The sequence below is a fragment of the Ursus maritimus genome, unplaced genomic scaffold, assembly GCF_017311325.1.
Source record: "Ursus maritimus isolate PB19 unplaced genomic scaffold, ASM1731132v1 scaffold_5, whole genome shotgun sequence".
Classification (NCBI taxonomy): domain Eukaryota; kingdom Metazoa; phylum Chordata; class Mammalia; order Carnivora; family Ursidae; genus Ursus; species Ursus maritimus.
In genome coordinates, this window is record NW_024426663.1 from 14,449,467 (window position 1) to 14,462,105 (window position 12,639).

Here is a 12,639-nt window from a genome sequence, read left to right on the forward strand (position 1 = left end):
GATTTCTTGAGGCTAGATTCCTAGATGTGGAATTAATTACTAGGTCAGAAGTATGAATGTTTTTAAATTTTTTGGCAACTGTCACTAAATTGCTCCCGCATGCTCCCCGCCCCCCCTCCCCCAGAAAGCCATTGCTGTTTATTTCCACAGCTGTTTGAAAATACCTGTCACAAGGTGTTTTCCCTGGCTAATACTATCTTCTGTTAAATTAAAAAAAAAAAAAAATCATTTGCTAATGTTTAAAAACTGTTTGACACTGTGATTTGCTTGATAATATCTGGCACAGGTAAAATGCAGTATTTTAAGACATTGTTGAAGTATTGTCAAATGTTTACTGTCTCTGCTGATATTACTAGGAGTGGTTTTGAGTCTTCATTTAATTATATTATGTATTTTTCCCAGTATAGTGGGGAGAAGTTTTTATTTTAGTAATTCAAGGACCTTCTTTGAAATAACTACTGTATTTCTCTTTTTAAAATATTTCTCTTTGAATATATTTTGCTATTTTGCTATTTCTCTTTACCATTGCTGATGGTCGTAATAATTTAGTGCTTTTGAATTTCCACTCTCATCTTTAAATGCGTGTCTTCCTTAAAAGAATATTTTACAAGCTTTTCCTGAAATCCACTTACATGAATTATCTTTTTTTATGGGGCAGTGCAGTGAATTATTGGCAAGGGGATAAAAATGTTTTGCTACTTGATATAGTTTCAGTGTTCTAGAGGAACTTGTGGTGTGTGGTTCTGCCTCTTAGCAGAATTATATAACTGTCTAGAAGATAATCAAACAACAGTTTTGTGCTATAAATTATCCAAATATAGTAATTAATTGTCCATATGTAAATCTTTGCCCTTTCTTTGCCAACATATATTGCTTTATTTGAAGGCAGGTTTGATGGCATTGCCAATAGCTCAGGCATACTGCCCTGTATTTTAGTCCTGTATTTTTTATAATTATAAATCAATTTATCGAAGAGACTTGACAGGTCCTCTTATTTACATTAGACCTGCTGAGTCTCTTAGAAATTAGAACTGCAGTTTCTAATTTAGCTCTTGATGCACTTTACATATCAATAGTATATCAATAGCTTTATACATGTTAAATAATTTTACTTCCTTTATAATCCTGAAGAAAATTAGCACATGAATTGACTTATGAAAATTGAATAGAACTAAATTTTATGAAATGGACCCCATCTCAGGAATGTATTTTCAGGGTAGGTGTTTGGAAAGAGATCTGTAAAAATTAAAATACTGTATAGGCTTTATTCATTTTTAGGGCTACCTATAACTTTGACACTAAAAATCTCCACAAACTTTAAAATACTCTTTGCATTTATGAAGATTGTAAGTTTCCAAGTAACAAAGTTCCTGTGTTCAGGAGAACTCTTAATTCTGGTTTCTTTGTTTCTTTGTTATGCTGTAGCTAGTATCGAGGACTCTGAAGGCAGCATATTTTTTTTACGTATAGGGCACTTGGGAAGCTGTGTTTGCTCCCCTTCTAGAGGAGCCACAGGCATATGTAAATTTTCAGCCTTCCATGGACACTTCTTGTGGCCCATTTGTTCCTGCACCTAATTTCTCTGTACTTTGAGTTTGAAACATTTAGAAATACTGCTGCTAGTCTTCTTGGTTGTTTGTTTTCCCCAGATAGTTTCTTTGACTTCTATTTAAGCTAACTGAAATTTGACCTTGAACGTTTCTAGTCCCTTACTTTTGTAAATACTGAGGATTCAAAGTATTGTCAGCTTTTTTTTTTTTTTTCCTCTCCGTAGTGTCAGCTTTTGATGATCCACAGGACACTTTTTATCTCTCCTTTGCCATTTGAAAATTACTTCAAAAATCAAATACATCATTACGTATGTGTTTGAATCAAACAAGCTAAAATCAGAGTGGGAGAGAACTCCTCAGTAGTGTCTTTATATCACCAGAGCAAACATTTTGGGGCACATACTACAGGCCGGACATTGTGCCAAGTACCTTTAGAAGGGTTATTTCTTTAAATTTCACAACAGTCCTATTAGGTGAATAATATCATTATCCTCATTTTGCTGATGAGGAAACTAGAGATTAATAAGGTTAAGTTTTTGTCCAAGGTAACACAGATGGTAAAATCCAGAGCCAAATCAGAAACTGGGCAGTGTGCTCCAGAACTCATTATGTAGCACACTAGATATGGTCGTTTGCACTGCTCCCTTTTCCTCTGTGTGTAAAAGAGTTCTCACTTTTCTCAAACATTTGAGGAAGACCCAGCTTAGAACTGGAAATACAAAGGGATCCAATAATAAGGAAAACAGTTTAAAAAGCAAACAGAGCAAAGAAGCAGAACACCATTTTTTATCTTTGGTATCCTCCAAATATTTGGCACTAATTCTCATCAAAAAATAGCACATAAGAGTTTATATTTTGTACACTCTTTTGTAATTGTCATTTAAGATGCAACTAAAATTTAACTAATAAAATTATAGCCCCCAACTATCCTACATCTTGTTGCTGTTTCTCTTTCCTTAGCATAGAGCCTTGGTTTTGTGTCTTGGGTCCCCAGAGCCCGGGGATTCTGTGATGTCACCACAGTGGCTGCCTCAGCAGTCCTAGTCCCTCATCATCCCTTTCCTCAACCACAGCAATACTGACTCTGTAATATATTGTGGATTTCCCCATAAGTTTTATTCTGAAAAAGATTTAGCTTTTTTTTAAAAAAAAAAAAAAAAGTAAAATTATTGTTGGTGTTGAAAAACAGAGAATTAAGAGTTGAATATACTTCCAAATCTATATGAATCTATTCCTCAGACTTTGATATTATTTATGTTATTGAACTTAATGAACTTTCATGGTAACAATGACTGCTTTGGGATAAAACCATGTATTCTGTGAAATCGAGGGCCTTGGTCACTTTTCGCAATTTATGTTCATCTTGAGGATTCACATCTGTTAAGTACCAGTCTCCCCTAGATTTACACAACTGTTGCTGATAGCCACGCATGAATTCTAGTCTCACTTAAATTTTGGCAGCAGTTCCTTCTGGCATTTGCAAAAAGTACTTTCCTCAAGACTCCAGGAGAGCAAAAAGGAGAGAAGATTGGCAGTGAATTTGGAAATTGACATTTATATTTAAGATTTTTTTTTCTTGTAGAATTCAAGTTTGGGCTTTGTTTCTGAGAAACAAATCTTTTTTTTTTTTTTTAACAAAATTCTGTTTTCTACTTGACCAAGAGAATTACTAAACTTAGAACTATTTAGTGTGGTCTCCCTAAGTTCTTTAAAATGCAAAATGGTCTTAAAGACACTCATATTTTCAAATGAAATTTGGTGAGGACAGAATATTCTGTGGGTATTTTAATAAAGATGAAGATACTTTTTAAAAAGAAAAATGTATAATGTAAATTTAAGTTCCACAAATCCAGGCAGCCACTTGGCCTGAGTTTCAGGGCTAAACATAGCACAAGAGAGGTCAGAAATGTTGTCCTCCTGACGTTGGTATACCACACAGCATGCAGCTGTGTGGGGCTTTTTTTTTTTTTTCCTCCTTTCATTTTGTTATTTATTTTTTGCCTGCTCTGGGGAGCCCTGGTTTTCCACAGACTCTTAAGTGATCTATTTCAGCTACATCTCTAATTTTTTAGTCTCTCTGGCATAAGGCTTCATCTAAATGAATGTAATCTAGTACCAAGTCAGAAGAATCCAACAAATATTTATTAGGTGTCTGCTGTGTTCCAGATACCTGTGGAAGTAAGACCATGGTCCTCGCCCCTTACTAACTGGTGGGGAAGAAGACACGTAAGCAAGGACTTTAGCATGTAGTGTAGCACTAAGGGGAGCACTAACGGTGAGCCCAGGGGGTTATGGAGACCCAGAAAAGGAGCTTTAAACTCACCTCACTGGAGAAGGAAAGGCTCCCTGAGAGAATAGCTTCTGAGCTGAGTCTTAAATAAAGGATGTTAGCACAAGCCAAGGCAAGAAGTGGGCACATCAAATACAAGGTGAAGAGTGAGGGCCAAGGTCTGTTGGGAAGGAAACTCATATGTCCAATTAAGGAGCTTAGACTGGGTAGTAGATAAGTGCTAGTAGAGAGTCATGAAGAAATAAACGATGCTTGGAAATGACATGGTCAGATTGGCATTTTATGAAACTAGTTTTGGCAGCCAAATGGTTAAAGAAGGAACTCGAGAACAGACAAAAGTAGAGGCTGAAAGACAAGTTGTCCAAGCAAAAAGCCATACTGAGCCAAAGCAGAGGAGGGAGATGAGGACATATATTTGCGAGATCATTTAGGAAATGAAAGCAGTATGACTTGTGATTATCTGGAAATTGAGCGGCGTGGGGTGGTGTGAGAGAGAGAGAGAAGAGTCAAAGTTGACTCCCCAGGCTGCCAGTAACCTCAGTAATGAGATAAATGGTGGTTTATTAACTGGGAGATAACAGTGTGAGAGGGTGGGCAGATATAGGGATAAGGTGAGAATTCTTATCTATATAAGCATTGATTCTATGGAATATATTTAAATATTAGAAGGGACTAGTTAATAAAAGGAAAATGAAAAGCAGTTTTATGATAAGAGTTCTGGAACTCAATGGGAGATTTTAGTTTTCGCTGCCAAAGAAAGACTTGTGGATTAGCCCAGCCATGAAGTTTGAAAAAACTTAGATTCTCTCGGTGGTTCTCTCTCTTTTCTTCTAAAAGCTTCTTTGGAATTTCTCAATTTTGTAGTCATTTTTAAATCTAAATTTTCTATTCTGTTATGTTCTATAGTCTGTATACCTTTTCCTTGATACAGTATTTCTAGTACCTGCTGTTTGCATCTTTCTTCTGCCAATAACTGTCATCCCCCTTTTTCTTGGAAATACCCAGCTACCACCCAACTATACCCAGCCACCTGGTCTCTTGTAGTCATAACAAAACTCACTTTGAAGCCTCTTTTTAGCTGGTGAAACCAGCAGTAGTCAATTGTACTTGAGTGCACTTAGGTAGTATGAATTGGGTTATATTAAGGTACTCATCATCACATCAAAGATACTATATATGTGTATAAATATAGAATATATGTGTACATGTATATATCTATATGTGTACACACATACACAGACCACACTCACACTCTAAAACAATTCCATTCTTCCAGGGGAAAACACTTAGGTATCATCCTTGATTTCTCTTTTTTTTTTTCAGTCCTCTCACTCAGTATACCTAGGAATCCTGCTGCATCTACCTGCAAAATATATCCTGAATCCCTCCACTTCTCCCCGTCTCCTCATCCAACACATCATTGTCTCGTTCCTGGATTTCTATACGTATGTGCCATAATGGAAGGGATCTTTGTAGCTTTTGCTCATTATTGTGTCACAGAAATGTAGACACAGTAGGCACTCAGTTAATATTTTGTTGCTTACTTGTAACCAATTAAAATTAGTTTTGAAATGTTGTTATCAATGATGTTTTCCCCAAGATGGCCATAAATTTAAAAGAATACGTTAAAGATGGGAATGCAGTTCTCAGGAAAGATTTTTCTAGTAAGACTGTATCCCACAGGGGACCTGGGTGGCTCAATCAGTTAAGCGTCTGCCTTCAGCTCAGGTCATGATCCCAGGGTTCTGGGATGAGGCCCCCATTGGGCTTTCTGCTCAGCTTGGGCTTTCTTCTCCTTCTTCCTCTGCCCCTCCCCTTCTTGTGCTCTCTCTCACTCTTTCTCAAATAAATAAAATCTTAAGAAAAAAAGAAAAAGACTATATCTGACAGAAGTAACAGAACCAAGGAAGCTCTACCCTTTCATCAAGAACTTTTTAAGAAATTCTAATACTGGATCTAAAGCAGCTATATGAAGAATAATAAGGAAGGCTCTTCTATCTTATTTTTTCCTGTAATATCTTGATAAAGAGGAAGAATGCAGGAAATAAATGGATTTATTTTGTCCTGAATTATTCATATTAATTGTTACATGGCCTGAATTTTTTGGGTAACTGCCAATATTTCTCTTTGGGCTAGATAAATTTAGCATTTTGCACTACTCTCCTCAATACAGTATCTATCATGTGGGTTTTTCAGATGTTATCTAGTATGCGTGGGATCCTCTCCAACCCCTGCTATTCCTTGTCAGTAGGAATATTTAGCTGTTACTGATTTCCCTAATACTTTTTCTATTGCTGGTGAAAGATACCCTCCCTACTCCCCCATATCCACCTTGGCATTGGTTTTCACATCTGGGTTGATCTGACAGGCTTTTTTCCTTCCCCAAACCCATAATGTTAGGCCTAAAGTCATAACTGCCACTCTGGTTTGAAAAATAGGACTTGTGGCTTTCAGGTTGAGGTTTCTATTTTCTGTTCCGATTCTAGATTATTCATTCTGCCCCTGAACTCTGGAACAGTACATGCAAATACATTTCTGTAGCTAAACTGAATTGTCTAGATTTTTAGGAAATCACAGAATCATTAAGAGTCTAGAAAGGGTTTGAGAACAAGAGAATTCTAATGTTTAAATGTTTGTAGTATTTTTTTTAATCCAAGCTAAGGCATATAGTTTATATATAGGAAAATACTAGATATATTAGTGATATAGTATTAAAAGACCAGCTATTCCCCTAAGATACTAGAGAAAGGGAGGAGGTAAGTTCTGAGGTTTTATAAAATGAGAAACTATGATTCAGTATGAAAGGACCTACAGCAAAGAAAGTCATTATTTTAACCTGGCATTTCCCAAATTTATTTCAGGATAGAACCTTTTTCACATAAGGAAACTTTTCAGCATACTTTGGAAATATTGGTGAAAAAAAAAAGCAGGTACTTTAGTTCTAGTCCTGGCTCAGGCATTAATCAACATTTTCATTCATTCAACAAACATGTACTGAGTGACAATTTCATGGTACACACTATTTGAGATGGTGGTGATATATTCAGGGAACAAACCAGATGGAAGCCTCTGTCCTTCCAAGGATTGTGTTCTGGTCAGGGGAGAAAGACAATAAACATAATCTGTAAGTAGTACAGTTACTAAGTGTTTTAGACAAGCGTGGAGCAGGGCCGGGGGGTCAGGAGTACAGGGGTTGCAATTTTAAATAGTCATAATCTTGAGTAATCACTGAGTGTCTGTTTTCCTCATCTATAAAAAGATGATATTCAACTAATCCGATCTTAAAGGGCTGCCGGAACTACGGGTTTGCTTTAACCACCCAAGAGTTGTATCCAACTGTGTTACTGCTGGCCCATGAGCATCTCACTGAGCATTTATAATCACCAGGTTTGGATATTAAAATTCAAAGAAAAGTTTGTAAGCTTAAATCATTTGTTAATACCTACAAAAGAACAAAGCATTTACTTTAAATGAATGCAAAAAAAAAAAAATCATACTGGTCCTGTTTTTAATCTAGCATGTACCTCAATCCAATATTGAGTAGAAAGTACTTAAGGGTAAGAAACCTCTGCTGTAAAGGTACCAATGGCTTTTAAGCAGATGTTAGCATGTCTGTATGAAAATTTGCAGCCGTGTGCACATTGTGTTACTGCTGTAAGTCTTTATGTAAATAGGAGGTCTGTGACTTGATGCTGAAATGACCTTCTAGACAGTATTCCATTGATGTATGCCTGAGCTTGTATCTCAGAATAATTAGAAGTTTTGACTTAAACATCTTGGTATACAGTGTTTATGTTAATTATAAATGTCTGGAAGTTTCTGAAACTTTCTTTGTAGCTTTTTCTCAGAGATAGACTTGAGTTTGGAAGGACGGCTATGGATTGTGGCCCAAAGCCTTTGATTTTCAGCCCTTCATTTTTGGAATGAAAATTAAAATCTACTTTTCCAATTGGTGGTATATTTTAATATTCTTTGTCTTGAATAAGAAACTGTTTGGAATCATAGTCTTTGATACTTTTTTAAGTAACATTTCATTCTTTTTTTTTTTTTAAAGATTTTATTTATTTATTTGACAGAGATAGAGACAGCCAGCGAGAGAGGGAACACAAGCAGGGGGAGTGGGAGAGGAAGAAGCAGGCTCATAGCGGAGGAGCCTGATGTGGGGCTCGATCCCAGAACGCCGGGATCACGCCCTGAGCCGAAGGCAGACGCTTAACCGCTGTGCCACCCAGGCGCCCCTTAAGTAATATTTCATTCTTAAGGCATTTAGCTAAAGATTTCAAGTAGACCATGTGTCCCTAAATATAGTGGCATTCATGACCTTCAGGAAAAGCTTAAAATACTATATTTAAAATTGATAAGTTCCTATCACACAAAGGGATGCTCTTCCAAGATTGTTTTTAAATCAGACCTCAGATATTTCTTTTCCTGTGGTGGTAGCCCATTCCCCAGAAACTGACCCTAGGGCTCCCAGTAACAGTCATTTCATATTCATCCTCCTCCCCTTCATATTCCATAAATTTAAAGGCCAGTTTATAAGAAAATGCTTTGTAACCATTCTGGAATAAAGGACTACTGCTTCACTATCTAAACAAGATGTGGCTTAGGCTCGTGTATATCAGAGAGAGGAGTGATGAGTATCCCCAAGTTTCCCTGAAAGTCTAGTCTCTCAAATGGCTTTAGATTTGGTAAGGTCTTGAATCGCTCCTTAGCTGTGGCCTTCAGCAGTCCCAGAGGCTCTGTCCACTCAGAGGTCCCCATAGTTTAGTTCTGAAGTTCCCGCTCATCTAACCCCACCTGCCCTAATTGTCATACACAACCTGCTCTTTTCATTAAGTCTCTTGCTTTACTGCCCATGGGAGCCAGACTGTTATGCAGATTTACCAGCTATGAACATAAGAGCTCTTTCCTACATCCTTTTCATTCTTAAGAGCATAGTTATTGATACCAGTAAAATTTGTATCTAATATATATACCGCCTTCAGGAAATGAGATTTACTAAATCTATAGACAGTGTAATTTAAGCTTTTGAGATTTTAAAGATGTAAAAGTTGTTGGCAACCCTTGCTCTCAGATCATTTACAGGAAAAGCCTGAGATTAAGTCAGGCTGTATCATCTGCATTGGTGCTGCTCTGAAAACTACTGAGGAAAGGTGACATAGAAACTCAGAACTCTGTTTTATCATCATTCCTTAACTTCCAACCCCACCCCAGCTCCATAGCTGGAAAAAATACCATGATATACATCAAGATTCACCTTTGGGTCCCAAAATGAATATGATTTGCTCCGAGGCCTGCCCCTGCCCCCATCTGCACAGTGCTCACTTATACACACACCCACAGAGAACAGTGGTTAGGAGAGACTGTTGAGCAGTCCTGCTGTCATTCTCCATCATGCTCCCTTTCTTCCAAAGACTAGAGGGAAAAGCTTGCTTGTCACTAGTAGTTAGCAGCCTGAGGACCTTATCTACAGATGCGAGGTATATACAAGAATAAGGGGGAGTGGTAAGGACTACAGTCTCCAGATAAGTGTTACATTGTTTGGTTTTTCTTTTAAGTTGCAAACTATACCAGTCTTTTCTAATTGTTACTGCAGGTGAGGGTTTTGGAACTCTTGAGGGGAACTGAATTCTCAGAGACTATCACTACAAAGGTTCACTTTCTTTATCCTTAACCAATCCTTTCTCATTTTGAGAGTTCTTAGTAAATTATTATCTAAGAGCTGTTTTTTAATTGATATCCAAAGTAGGCCTTCCAAAAGAAGTACTTCTTTATAACTCCTGTTAAGACTTTTGCTTATTTGCTGACTTGATGGTGTTTAGAAGTTGCAGAAATTCATTTGCAGTAGGTACTTAAATCTTCATTTTCTCTCGGACTAAAATATACTTTAAATATGGCTCAGGTGCACCTTTTTGCCTTTCATTGTTTTCTGATCGGAAGTTTTCAAAATGGAATAGTGTTGCAAATAAGTTAAAACAGTTCCTTCCATTTGATACTAATTGGGAACTTTTATCTGTTTTTTTTTTTAAGTTACTATTTTTCCTTCTACTTCATTAATATTCAAAAGTCACTGAAGTCAGAATTCTCTTGACTTCTTTTCTAAGAGACTGACCTTCCTCTATTTCTGATCCATAGTGTCTCAACCTTGGCTCTACTGACTATTTAGACAGGGTGATCTTCGTTGTGGGGGCTACCCTGTGCACTATAGGTTTGGACAATTTCTCTCCTCTCCAGGAGGTGCCATTAGCACCCCCCAGAGCAAACATCCCCCGGGGCAAAATTGCCCCTTGTTGAAAGCAGCTGTTGTGATCTATGTGTAACACATGCTTCCAAACACATCAGTGGGGATATAGGTTGGGTTGTGTGTGCTTTTTTAATTTTGTTTCTTTTTAATCTGATTCTTTCCTATTTGGTTTGTGATATTTTTTAAATAACTGTAGGTTTTGTTTGTTTGTTTTCTATTAAAGACACTTTTAAAGAAGGAGAATATGAAAAACTTCTGTGTCTACCTTTAGGCCAAACCCTATTATTCTGAGGAGCGTGCACAGTAATTCATACCAGATATTTTTATTTTTTGAATCTTCCAGATTTACACAAGACACTGTGTGTTGGTTAAAATTTTTTAAATGTATAGGAAGATAATTTTTTACCTTAAAAAGTATAAGCATTACTTCAGAAGAATCACAGTTTAGAGGATGAGAAAGGAAAATATCTACATTTAAGTATTATAAAGATTTGATAAGAGCTTCCCTGAAGTGTTCTGTTTAGTATATGTCTGAGCTTAAGAACTCCTGTAATTAAGTTAAAAGTTTTAAGTGAAAGAATACTGAACATTTATAGAATTTGAGTAAAAAGTCTAGTCACTCTTGAAAAATAAAGATAGAAAAAAACTCTTTGATTCCACTTTTTAAAAATGCAGTGTAGAATCTCCCCAAAGGGACAGTCTCCCATACTTTGCTGGGTGAAGTGCTTCTGTGTTTCCAGACTTGGGCTGCACAGGAACGAAGACCTTAGACCTCAAGTGAAACCAGAGTCCGGCCTGCAGATGAGCCTGCAACCACTGTGAAAATCTCCCCACCCAGGCTTTGCAGATCTGTGTGAGGGTTAAGTGGGAAGGAAAATGGAAGTTAAGTGAGTTAGAGCTGGAGAAAGGATTCCATTCAGGTGTTCTTACCTTTTTTTACCTGTCTTCTCTCCTAGGCCTTTAAGAGGCTTTAACTATCAGCAGAACCCTGCTATTCTTGAAAACATAAAAGCAGACAGATGTCAGTGAGTGCGTTTACACTCCGTGCCTGAGGATGGACTTTTTGTTCCCTTGTATCTCACACAACGTTCCTTTGGCTCCTGCTCTCCCAATACCTCTATAGAATTAGGAAGTAAAACATAGTATTCTGTTTCACCAGTGTATGTGTGCCAGCTAGGCACTCACTTTGCACACCCAGTAATACAGCCTGATGAGTCCTTCCAGAGTAAATTAAGACTTGCTAACAAAGTTCCAGCATTTTAGAACTAGGGGAAATTTTGAGAAATGAAAGTAACTTTAGGGACCAAAAAAGGTATAATTTATAGAGTAGGTAATAAATGTAGAAACTTACCACCCTAGCAATTGGAACTAATTTAAAAGAAGGAATTAAAGATCATTTAAATTTATGGATGATAGAGGCTGTGTGGAGTATATTATATAATACTCAACATCTTTGGTAAAATTTGGCCTCTCAAGCTTTACATGAGTTTTCTGAATCTCCTCTGAAAAGATGTTTTTCTTTGACTTATTTCTACCCCTTGTTCATTTACTCCTTCAGCAAACATTTATTGCATGTCTGCTATGCAGTAGACATTGCAAATTGTCTCCCTTCTTACCTTTCTTTACATTTTTGTTTTTGTTTTGGGGGGGCCAGTGGGGTGCACGGAATTGGTAGCTTGGTAGCTTCAAATAAATTCTTTCCTTAGGTCAAAAGTTAGGTGTCTTTTAGAGTGAGCAAGTCAGAGTTGCTTGCAGGGTGTCCTGCATGGCCAAACAGAAGTTATACATGTTTATGCTTCCTAGCACATTCATGAATATCTATCTGTCTGCCTGGCAACCAGTTAGTTCTGAATCTTCATCTTACCATAATGGAAAGGGCAGACAGATTTGGGGGGAAAGAATGAGAACTGAAGAACATTCCCCCACCCCATCCCCACTCCCTGCTCGTCTCCTAAATTGCTAAGACTCTGTACATTTGGGGGCTGGAAAGCAGAAAGTCCTATTTTATATTCTTGCCAATGAATCCTTTTCATAATTATCACCTAACACCATGGTAGTCCTACAAACCCAAGGGAAGAAAGGTCTTAGGAGCTGGAAAGGGTGGAACCATTGAAAGACAGTGAGAAGTTTTCAGTTCATTTGTTCACAGATGTTTACCGAGGTCCTACTATGTACCAGGAAAATGTGCCCAGTACAGGGGTTCAGTGATCTAGAGAGCAACCCCGTCCTTTCACTTTTGGGGCTTCCCATCTAATAGAGAAACTAGACCTTGAGTAAGAACATAAAAACATTTGCCTTTTCCACGGTGTTGTGTGGGGCTCAGCCTTGGAATCCTCTCTCCAGGCTGCTGACCCCATTCTGAAAACATGAAGGTAAGAGAATCTTAAGGCAGGGAGAAATCCCCCTCTGCGTTTTGGTGTGAATGTAACTATGGCATTCACCTTATGCTGCTAGTTATTCTTCGAAAATATTACTCAAAGAAGCAAGAATTAAAATGAAATGTGCATACAATAAGAGGGTAAAGATTGGGATATAGACTCTGCCCCAGAGATCAT

General features: G+C 37.4%; 1 protein-coding gene across 3 annotated transcripts in view; it reads left to right on the forward strand.

Moving 5' to 3' along the window:
- ELL2 (elongation factor for RNA polymerase II 2) overlaps positions 1-12,639 on the forward strand; it is a 78,862-nt gene that overhangs the window by 35,517 nt on the left and 30,706 nt on the right. The window lies entirely within an intron of this gene.